The following is an 11,873-nucleotide window of genomic DNA, read 5'->3' as shown; positions in this document are numbered from 1 at the left end:
GTCCGGATGCGTCCTGGGTGACCAGTTTAAGGCAGGCTGGTCCTGGAGGCCGAGACAGACTCGAACTTGCATTGCTTTGGTCCTCCACCTCGAGACTCGAACCCAATTAACCTCGGGTCTCCTTCTTGACTTGGACACCCTTGCTGGTCTCCTACACCTCCATACCATGTGCCAAACATGGTCATATGCATGGGTGTCATGTCCTCATCATCCTCCCCTTCTTGACGAAAAGCCATCCTCGGCGTCGATTGTGCTTGAAACTGATCCTGCACAACATAAAGGAGAATGGGGTTGTGAAGACAAAAGGAACTGAAATAATTGTGAGAAGGAATGTGACCATGTTTCCAAGTTTCTAGCTTGTCATCTCGCATAAAAATTTCAGCAAGCATGTAGACTCCATGATCTGAATGTACATGATGTATGTCAACACTATCCTGCAAAAGATTAGAACTAACCAAAGACAATGCAGGAATAGATGGTCTAGTAGACATAGGTAGCAACCAACAATGCTCCCCTTCTTGGAAGTGAACTTGTTTCTTTGAGGAACATGAGAAAATATTTGTATTATTACGGATGCCCTCTAAACGATCATAATCTTGTACAACAAAAGGAAAATTCATATTACTATGAATATATACTTGATGTATCAAATATTTCCCTTGTTGTTATATTTGCCAATAACATGATATGTGTGTTTTGAAACCTAAGGCAAATCAGTATATTTAAAAAGGCTCTCCTCCAAACAATCTAGGTTACACAAAACATCAAACTCAATGTAACCCAAAGTATGTAAAGAAGACAATAGTTTGAGCTCATCAGTTTTAGTAGCAATATGAATAACATGTTTATTTTCTACACAAGTGACTGGTTCCAAAACATGTAAAACTGAAGCATCATTAACTAATTCATCTTTATCACAAAGAACTTCAAGCAAATTATCAAGGGACAGAGATAAATCAAGAGAGGGTTCCACTAACAATTGCTCTATGATAGCATGGTTTGTGGAAAAATTTAGTACATTAAAACACTTCTCACCTTCCGTGAGTGTAGCACCATGGGCATTACCTATGTTCTTAGCAGGAGTAATAGGTGCATTGTGAAGTGATGGTTCTGAATTTGCATATGAGGTCGTGAGCTCCTCATTTTCTTCCATGTCATCCTCTCGCTTATGTACATTATCCTATAGAAGGTTAGTCATAGTAAGAGGAATAACAACAGACTCTTCCTCTAAATGGTGCACCTCAGCATATGAAGTCAAAATAGAAGGTGGATTAACAAAGGTTTCTCGCATAAGGAGTTTCATATCATTCCAAGTTTGAGGTTTATCAGAAGAATCTAAAGACTCCCACCAAGATAAAGCAGAATGTCGCAAAACACTAGCTGCATTTTTTACCTTCCTCCTTGGACACATAAAGCGAGTAGCAAATATGTTATCTATGGCAATTTCCACTTCATGTACTCATCAGCACCTATACCATCATAAGTTGGTGGATACAAACAACCTGTCATTGTTAGAAGACAACAAAATACAACACAAAAGTATTATCCCTATCAAATGACTATGTGGTTGCAGTGGTGTCACTTTTCACAGCAAGTGGAAGTGTCTTACCAAGCTCTTACAAAGTTCTTACCAACACAAGCAGTGGACGGTACAACCGGCGGCTGGTTCATGATACCTGTGAGGCAGTGGTACCGAGATTGCAAGGGCCTTTATCTGTACTGATCTGAAGTATATATGTGGAGCTTGGGAGGCTTAAAATATGGTAGCAAGGAATAGCAATAATTTAATTCAAAAATTGCAAGATTGAAAAGTAGTCCCAAGCTAGTCTATGTTGTCGGCCTAAACTCATCTTGGACCTAGTTCAATAAAGCAACAGTAGAGCTCGGCACAAAAACTCAAAGGATGCAAGCACTTCTAAATTTTTTTTTCACTTTCTTTTTTTTCTTGCTCTTTTTTTCTCTTTTTTTAGGGCGTGGCTTTTTTTGCACCTTTGCCTTTTATTCTTTTTTTCAACTAGAGAACCCAAACTACAGCAATATATTACAATTCAATCTGACAACAAACTACACTCTATAGGCGAGGAATAGCTAGAAGATTTTATGCAACAGGACAGGTTGAACTACGCTGCTCAAACACAAAGTTATAGGCAGTCCAAAGCTTCTAGCACTGAATGTAGAGTTACTGGCAAACATGAGGCAGGCTCCCTACTATGCTTTTTCTAAAAATGCCTCCTTGTTTTTAATTAGTGCATTAGTAGATTGGAAACTTCAACGTAGAGTCAAAAAGATTATAGGACTCTCTAACCAAGTAAACTTCTTCTTTTGCAAAAAATACGCTGACCAGCAAACTCAAAGTGTGAACCAGGAACCAGATATGAATGAGACCTAAACACGGTGAAACGATGACACGCAAGGGACGACCGTTCAATAAAGCAAACTGAAATTAAAATATTGCAATGGCACAACGGGTGATAGGATAAGGAGAAAACAAAGATTAACACAAATATTTTTGTGGGGCAATTTTTGGGATTTATAGGACAAAGATAAAACAAAACTAGGTAATGATAAACCTAACGGTAATACCTAAAGCTCTGATACCACTTAATGGGGATGGGGATCCCGATCTTTCGTCAGGTGGTGGTAACTATCATTGTGGCGGAGAATGACACACTGATCCTTCTTCAGATCGAAAGATCAAACCCTGTAATCTTAGCACTATAGCTCCTCTAGTTATCAACCAAGACATGGATCCGGTTGACCTTGCCAAGAAGGCTAATCCCTGCCTATGCAATGAAGAACACAAGCAAGAACAAGAAAGAAAGCAATCAAATTGCAGATGAATGATTAATCTCACGAAGTTGGGGTCTCACAAACCGATGAACGGCGAAACTGTTCTTGATAGATTAATCTAAGCAATACCTAAAACCTAATAATGGCAGCAGTGTATGATTATAAAGGTCTTAGGGTTGTTGCCTACCCTGGACGTGCCCCCTAATGGGTCCAAACATGATACACAGTCCAACGGACCAAAAGATGGTGTCGCAGCACCGTGGCAGATTCTGGATGCTAATTTATTTCAACGATTACTGTTGAGTATAAAGGGATTTTGACATGAGACCATTTGGATTGTCTTCCTTATCAAATTAGCTTTCCAACCATATGTGGATCATCAAAAATAGAGTCAAGATGCGTCCTGGGTGACCAGTTTAAGGCAGACTGGTCCTAGAGTCCGAGACAGACTCGAACTTGTGTTGCTTTGGGCCTCCACCTCGGGGACTCGAACCGAATTAGCCTTGGGCCTCCTTCTTGACTTGGACACCCTTGCTAGCCTCCTACCCCTCCATACCATGTGCCAAACTTGGTCATATGCATGGGTGTCATGTCCTCATCATAGTCGATGGTACACAACAATTTGCATGAATCCAATCACGACCACGGAGTAAACTGTATGAACCCTTTCCATCAATGACAAAGAATGTGGTGAGCAAAGTCTTACTTCCAATTGTCAATTCAACATTTATTGCCCCCTGGTCTTGGATGCATTACCCCCAAAATCCTTAAGCATCATGTTAGTCTCAATCAAATCTCCTGGTCCCTTACCAAGCTTGCGAAAAGTAGTATAAGACATAAGATTAACAGAAGCACCTCCATCCACCAATATTTTGCCCATCAGCTTCCCATCAACTAAACCTTTTACATATAAAGCCTTCAAGTGCCGGTGCTTGACTAGCTTATCAAATATAGCTTGCTGTATCACTGTTAATTTGGCAACCATCTCCTCATATTCTGATTCATCAAAATCTGAATAGACTTCTTGATCTGCTGGAGCTCTAAATTCTAACAGCAAAAGAAAAACCATTTGAATACTTGCCAATGGTTGACCTTTATTGGCTATTTGTTGAACATGCCATACTTGATGTTTACCAGATTTCTGAGCTTGTTCTAGCTCTCTATTCCTTAGGCGTTGTACCCTTCTTTTCTAACTTCTTGTTAAACCTCCTACACACCATTGCCCTTTCTGCCAAACATACTCTTCCTCATCACCTTCTTCTTCATAATCAGTCCCATTTTGATCAACAACATGCTTCCCAAGCCGATCATGAACACTTCTAATTTTTAAGCGTCGATCCATATTATCATGATGGTACCCGATTCGAGCATGGATAGACCGGTGGTTGGCTTGAGATTGCCTAAATTCCCAATATTGTTCACTACATTCTGGGCAATTATTTTTAGTAGGCAATTTCAAACCTTCATTCCAACAATGTCTGAAAAAAGGATAATTTCAATGTAATTCAGCTTGTTCTCTTTCATACCTCTCCTCTTCTTGTTGATGCTGATATTCTTTCTCTTCTAACCAACGCTAATAATCCTTCTCCTTCCACCGTTGTCATTTATTCAACAAAATTTGAGATGTAACACATGGCCTCATCGCCTCGTTTCTTGATGTCTCTCCCTGCTCATATCAACTTTTCTGTTGGTCATGACGCCTTTTAATTTCTTTATATTCATCAGCCCATATTTGCATCTCAGGATCAATTGTTCTAGTTTCTTTTGCCCTAGTTGATGTTAGAACTTTAGTATTCCCTTTGAGCAACTTAGCATCAACCATATTCTGATCTTTTGAGAAAGGATTATCATCAACTTTCATCTTCTAAGGTGTATCAAATTTAAGCTTCCCTTGCTCAATAGCTCTCTGTATATGTTGCCGGAAAATTCTGCACTCATTAGTAGAATGAGAAGTAGTGTTATGAAATTTGTAGAACTTTTTATTCTTCAACTAATCAGGGGGTAATATGACATGATTAGTGGGCAATTTGATTTGTCCCTTCTCAAGCAAGAAATCAAAGAGCTTGTCTGATTTTGTAATGTCAAAATCATAACTTTCTTCCACTCCTTTTACCCAAGGATTTGGAACCATCACCATCTTCTTACCCCAATTCCATTCAGCCACATCAATCTCCTCTTCTTGATCATCCTCACCATTATCATCAGCTAAATATGGATTATAAGCTTCAACAATTGGGCATTCTTCTGGAATTGGGTATCTCTACGCATATTATGAAATTAGCTATTAAGTGCAGCCACCTATTGAGCCAACTAGCCTAAATTGTCAAAGTCTTGCCCAAGCAGTTTTTCTCTCCATATTGGCAACATTCCTTGAACAACCAAAGCAACTAGCTGATCATCAGTCAGATTCAATGAAAAGCACAAATTTCTTGTTTCCCAGAACCTCTAAAGAAACTCAGCACCCGATTCATTATTTCTTTGCCTTATAGTCATCAAATCTATGATTTTCTTTTCTTCTGTCCCAAAATAGAAATATGTATGAAATTTCTTCTCTAGGTTAGTCCAATTGGCAATATAATTAACTGGTAATGATAAAAACAAGGTGAAAGTTGGTCCTGATAGGGATAAAGAAAAGAACAAACTCGATGAGCTTCTTCAATGGATGCTTCACCCAACTGAGTAAGATACCGACTGCCATATTCTATTATACTTGTACTATATTAACCAGTGAACTTAGCAAATTTCAGAAGCCTATAATTTGTAGGAAGAGCAATCAAATCATACCACTCTGGATATGGTCATTTGTATGAAAAGGTCTGCCCTTTTGGTTTTAAACTAAACTGATTCTTCATCATTTCAGTTACTTTGAACAACAACTCATCAGCATTCGAATTTGGATTTCCTTGTAATTGCTGACCCATCTACGGATTAAAATTTTGGGTACCTTGATACCCTAGATTTGGAATCATATGAAGGGTATTATAATCCATGCCATAATGATACCCTTGTGGAATCTCTATCTATTGAGTCCTTTGCTGATTTATTGTTTGAAGTCTCTGATTGTTAATGTTAGGATTTATATCTCTACGAATCTTTTGAACTGATGGTGCTATTTTTTGAGCCAACGGCGGTATTTGGCCTGATGTGCCAAAATTAACCATTTGATTCTGAACTTGCCCTGTATGCTATTGCACATGCTACACTAATGATCTAGGATTATACCAAATTTGATTAGTAGTAGTATCCTAAACTTGCTTAGATGAGCTCTGAACTGCCTGGACATCATCATTGCCAGCTAGTGCTACTTCTTGATGACCAGTACCGGCTTGATTAGTCCCCTGACTTGACGGATGTGGAATATTGTAATAAGCCGGTCCAATGAGATCAATTGGATATCCATGAAACACCTCCTTCATGGTGTTGTGGTTTGTGTTCAAGAAAGCTATATTATGATTCAACATGACATCATGAACTTATTTGTTGACAACATCTACAAAGAAATGTCTATCATCGGCTTCATCTGTATCTGACTGCCCATGTATCAAAACTCTTAGTAGTGGATATTTCTGAACAACTTTATTGTCACGTGTCTTGGTGTAGGACAACAAACACTTGTTCTAAAACTCTTCTATAGCTTTACCAATGACATCTTTATCCTCATCAGGTAAGTCTTCATAAGGTACTATAAGAATGTCCCTATTGTTGTGAGCTGCCATGATGATTGTGGTCCCACTGAGTGTGCCAAAACATGTGTTGACGCAAAAATGTGGTGATGTGCCTAACACATAGCAAGCCAGAACGATCTGAGCAAGGTCAATTCGTAGATCTTGCTTGGCTTCACAATAGGACCAGTTGATCCTAAAAATCCTAAAAGGCGTGCCAGTCAATTTGACCTACAATTGACAAGTAAAGGAAGTTTTATTAGTAGCTTAGGGTGGAACCTGCTGGTTTTGCCTAGATAGTTCCAAGTGTGCTGCTTCGAGAGTAGCCAAACAGGAGAATCAACTAAATATTGGAGAATCAACTAAATAGCCGATACAAGGAGAAATCAACTGTTAAGGACTATGATGTTCGTGGGTCAAGATTGATTTATGATAACAAGTACAATACACCTAGATATAAGTAACATCATCGGCTAGATAGATATAACCGGTATAAAGCATTGAGCCGATAAGTTTAACGAGGAAAGATATAACATGCGAACAAATCGACTATCTAGTACAAATGAATCTACAAACGCTTTGAATCTAATCTATTACCATCAACAGTGAGGTTTGACCGGATCAATACAGGTATGATAATGATAACAAACTAAAGCTAAAGAATCCATAAAACAATCTATATATTGATAAGTTCATGAAAAAACATGCTATATGTGTGAAGGCATAGGCGAATCAACTAAAATAGCCGATGCATGCATAGCAAACAAATAGAGTACATATCTCGATCAGAAACAAAACCACTAATCAATAATCTCTAATCTAAAGTCTTACCAGTGAGGTTTGATCGGATCGATGCAACTATGGTGGTGTCATTAGATTAGATCTCATTAACTAGTGAGTTTATCCAAGATCAAAAACATGTCTTTGAATGCATACTATGCTTGATTGGAATAGAAGTAAAACAACCGATCTAGTAGAATTAAGCCATCAAATATGAGATTCAAAGTGTGACCAGACTAGAAGACAACCAATTATGATGATATGATGCCAATCTATCTCTATCTCAATCAGATGATTTGTTATGATTAATGAAACATTAATTATAACAAGATCGATAACTGGTGAATCAACCGAGAACAACTAGGAAAATCTTACTAATCTTAGAAGATTTGATACCTGATGATATTGTATTAAGCAACAAGTTATTTAACACAAGATCGATAACTTTGATCGATATTATGATCCGTAAGAGTTCAATCAGCTGATGTGGCCTTACGAATAATGATACAGATCGATAACTAACTTATACTATACTCGTAAAAGATTAATTGTCTGATGTAGCTTTACAAGCATAATACAAGTCATGACGATACTCACAGATAAGCCAGAGGTCGATCAGTCGATGCAGCCCTGCTTGTTAAAGAACTCATCGAGATCTATAGTACTCCTACTCCTAAGGGTTGGCATGAAGCCGAAAAAGTAATTGTATTGATTGGTTGTTCGTGTCTTTACAATAACCAGGGTCCAATATTTATACTCACAACCTAAACATGAATCCTACTCAAATATGACTCACTAAAATTCTTGGAACAAAAGAAAACATTCCTAACTTAAAAATAACTTGGACTCTAATTTTTTCCTTTTTGTAGAGTCTGACATAGTTTTCCCCGACGCCATCCATACGTAGTCCATTGACGCCGTCTGGTGATGTTATCTATAAAATTGCCAATTCCAACACTGCATCAAAACCAACCGATATCGATTCACATCTGATCGATTCCTTGATGATACAATCTTAGAAGCTTCAAGTTCCCGCTTTCTTCTCCCTAGATTTTGGTGTAAACAGAGTTACAAACCCTATTTCTAAGTTTTGGTATTCATTAATTGTTTGTTTTGTTAAAATGTTGGTGGTAGAAATATGAGTTCCTCCACATTTAGTCCTTTGCTCGTCCTCGAGTAAAGCTTTAAGGACTAAGTGGGTTCATCTCCTTGATCTAAAAAATCTGCATACAAGTTATTCCAAGATTCATCTTAACCTGTGAACCTCCAAGTGTCTACCAAAATATCTTGGGTAATTGAAAAATGGAACAACTTGGATTCAAATCTTCTCACTCTATCCTTGCTCAGAAACTTGGGTTTTTTGTATGGTTTTGAAAACATAAAGATAGCTTTTGTTCCTTGAATGATTCTCTCAAGTCACTCAAATTTGTAAGTGATTCCTCACCAAGGCATATGTTGAGAGTTAGCCTTCCCTTTGATCATCCTATTTCTAAAAAGTTTATCTAGAGTTTTGGGTAGGGATGAAAAAATTGAGGCACACTTACCTTACATATGTTGTAAAGTCAAACTCCAGACCTCACCGGAGAGAAGCGTCATACTCTGAGATCAAAACTGTGCAAGTGTGTGGAATTTGGTGGAACTATACTCCTTTGTTTGATATGATCTCTAGCTTTTATTTTTTAGACATGGCTAGCTTATTTTTCTTATGAGCCTTCATGTGCTCATCATTTTTTTCATATATCTTGGGACCTTCATGTGTCCCTATTTTTTTAATATTTTGGGACCTTCATGTGTCCCATTTTTTTCAATTCTTTTTGCATAGCCTTTTTGTCTCCTAGAAATATGCTAGGGAGATCATATTTTAGAGAATGGAGTATTTATTTGCTAGTGATGGAAACATGTTTTAGCGTATTCCCAGTGTAGGAATAGCAGTTTTATGTGGTGTCTATGTGCATTTTAATCTTGGAAGCATGAAACATCTCTCAATCGAGGTCACAAAACTTGACCAAACTCAACACAAAGTAAGAGGCATATGCTGAAGTTTTTTTTGTCATGTATGAGCATTTATGGCTCTGGTGGGTATTTGCATATCATTCAAGGAACATGGTATTTGAATTTTTGTTTTGTAAAGATAAAACCCCAAGTACTTAGCAAGAAAGCGCAAGTTTCATGTCATCCTACTATATCTCATTCGTTAATTACTTAGATAAAATGGGGTTCCTATGATAAGTGTTCACAAGTTATAGGAATGTGTTGGTATTTATTAACTTGTCACTTGTTTTAGTAACCACCTATTGTATGTCTACATCATTTGGAGGCAGTCCACGCTGGTTTCCTAATTTACCTGCACCAAACCGACCACACATTAGTATAAATAAGAGGGTAGAGCTCACCTTCAAGACACACAACATCATTTGGAGCTATCACCTCACCTCTCTCTACTTGTACTCTTTTAGTTCTTAGTAGTAGTTTGGAGCTAGCTAGAGCTACTTGGAGAGCTTGTCTCCTTGGAAGAAAAGAGAGAAGAACTTGGTATGAATACATAGAGAATTTCTTCCATAGTCATGCTCTCATATCATTTATATAGTTGTGCTATAGAACTAAAATATAGTTGTCTTGTTATAATCATGATATATGAACTAGCATATAGTTTGTGTGTCATGATCTTAACATGTTTAACTTCATGCTTAATCATTCATATGATTTGTATGAGTAGAAGTAGAGCTAGGGTTGGGATGATAATTCGTCATTCCTTTGGGTTTGCCCATATTCTTACTTGTTGATCCGTAGGGTCAGAGTCCCAAGGGGATATAAATAGTTTCCTTGTACACGGGCATGGTGCTCAGGTACATGAGAACCTTCAGATATGACGGTATCCCATGGTTGAGGGGTATGCGGCAGGTGGTGATAGCCCTATCCGTCCCTTGTAATCCCCAGTCTAGATATTGTGTAGGAGTCTTAAAGTCTCCTTGGCTTGCTAGTAGACCAGTGCCTGAAGATCTCCCCATCCATCTCACACTTAGTTCTAACTCTAGTCATATAACTTGTATAATCATTAACTATTCTTTGCACTACTGTATTAGAACATGCCGGCTCTTCTTAGGAACATTATTTTATTCTTAGTTTTCATTTTATCCTTGTGGTTGGCCCAGATGTGTGTCCACTATCCTTGATATACCATTTTTACCCCTGTCATGAACTATGGTCCACTATGCAAGTATGTAATCATGTTTATATCTATGCTACACTCTTATACCTTGACCTCCTTTGGGAAAATATAAATAACAATGCCCTGAATACTTCCAGATGAAATGCTACAATGATAGATTTGTGCACTTGCAGATATTCTCTGTAATCGTTAAGAACTATCATAGTTGGTGTTTCTTGCCGGTGTTGCTAAGATTAACTCAATCTCAGTAATGGTGCTAAGAAATACCAATAGGCATTTCTGGCGTCGTTGCCGGTGATGGACTTAAAACCTCCACACTTGGTGACTGCGCTAAGAAATGCCAAGAAGCATTTCTGGTGCTATTGCCAGGAAGGACATAGGTTAAAGAATCTAGTAGGACATGAAGAATGATCACATGCATGTAATGGTAGTCATAGTTTATGTAGGCTAATTCTACTTGTTTTCTTCCTATTGTGGATGAGAATAGGATAGTCTATGAGTGGTTTTGATCTGCCAAACAACTACACCGATAATCCGAAGGCACTCCTAAGGAATACCAGGTCTCGTACCGCTTCTTCTTCTACTACAACGCCGGTAGTTGAACCAGTCACCCCCATACCATCCGCTACTACCACTATGGCCAAGTCAATCTGTGATTACACCCCCGCTATTGCCAATGTGCCCATTGGGCATGTTGTCAACACGGGCATAGGAAACTTTGAGCTCTAGAATATCCTCATTATGATGGTGTAGGCAAACCAATTCTATGGTTTGCCTAGTGAGGATGCAAGTGCACACTTGCAACACTTCCTTGAGTTGTGCGACACAATCGTCATCAAAGATATCGCACCAGCTAGCATCAGGCTCCATCTATTTCCCTTCTCCCTTGTGGGGAAGGCAAAACAGTGGTTCTATCAGGAAATGGAAGCTATCAGTATGTGGGACAGATGTTCTGTGACATTCCTCACAAAAATTTTCCCCATGGGCAAAACCAATGCCCTGAGGGGGAAAATTTCAAACTTCCAGCAGACTTCACTCGAATCCATCCTCGAGGCATGGGAAAGGCTCCAAGATTACATCCAGGCCTACCCGCACCATGGAATAGAGGACTAGCTTGTGCTTTAGAATTTCTATGAGGGGCTCACACCCATGTTGAAGGGGCACGTAGATGCCGCTGCTGTAGGGGCCTTCCTTTCCCTCCCTATCACTAATGCTATGGCACTCATCGAGAAGATGGCGACAAACTAAAGCTAGGGAGATGGATATGCTTGTCACAAAATTGGACTTATTATTGAAAAGACTGGATGAGCGTGCCACTGAAAAGGAAGCCATGAAGAGCACCATTTAGGCCACAGACTGTGGTGAGGTTGGACACTCAGGGAACAACTATCGCAAGACCCATGAAGAAGCATTGTACACCAATAAGGGGTTACGACAAGGTAACAATAATGGGTGGAACAACCAGTCCTGCC

At 38.7% G+C, this 11,873-nt stretch overlaps 1 non-coding gene across 1 annotated transcript; it reads right to left on the bottom strand.

The window, feature by feature from the left end:
* Positions 1-11,397: 11,397 nt before the first annotated feature.
* Positions 11,398-11,504, bottom strand: LOC136514613 (small nucleolar RNA R71). Its single transcript, XR_010773764.1, has one exon. It is a non-coding gene; the product is annotated as a small nucleolar RNA R71 (small nucleolar RNA).
* Between the last annotated feature and the right edge of the window lie 369 nt (positions 11,505-11,873).

Source organism: Miscanthus floridulus, chromosome 16, assembly GCF_019320115.1.
Source record: "Miscanthus floridulus cultivar M001 chromosome 16, ASM1932011v1, whole genome shotgun sequence".
Classification (NCBI taxonomy): Eukaryota; Viridiplantae; Streptophyta; class Magnoliopsida; order Poales; family Poaceae; genus Miscanthus; species Miscanthus floridulus.
Note: the sequence above shows the minus strand (reverse complement) of the source record. Positions and strands in the feature narration are given on the sequence as shown.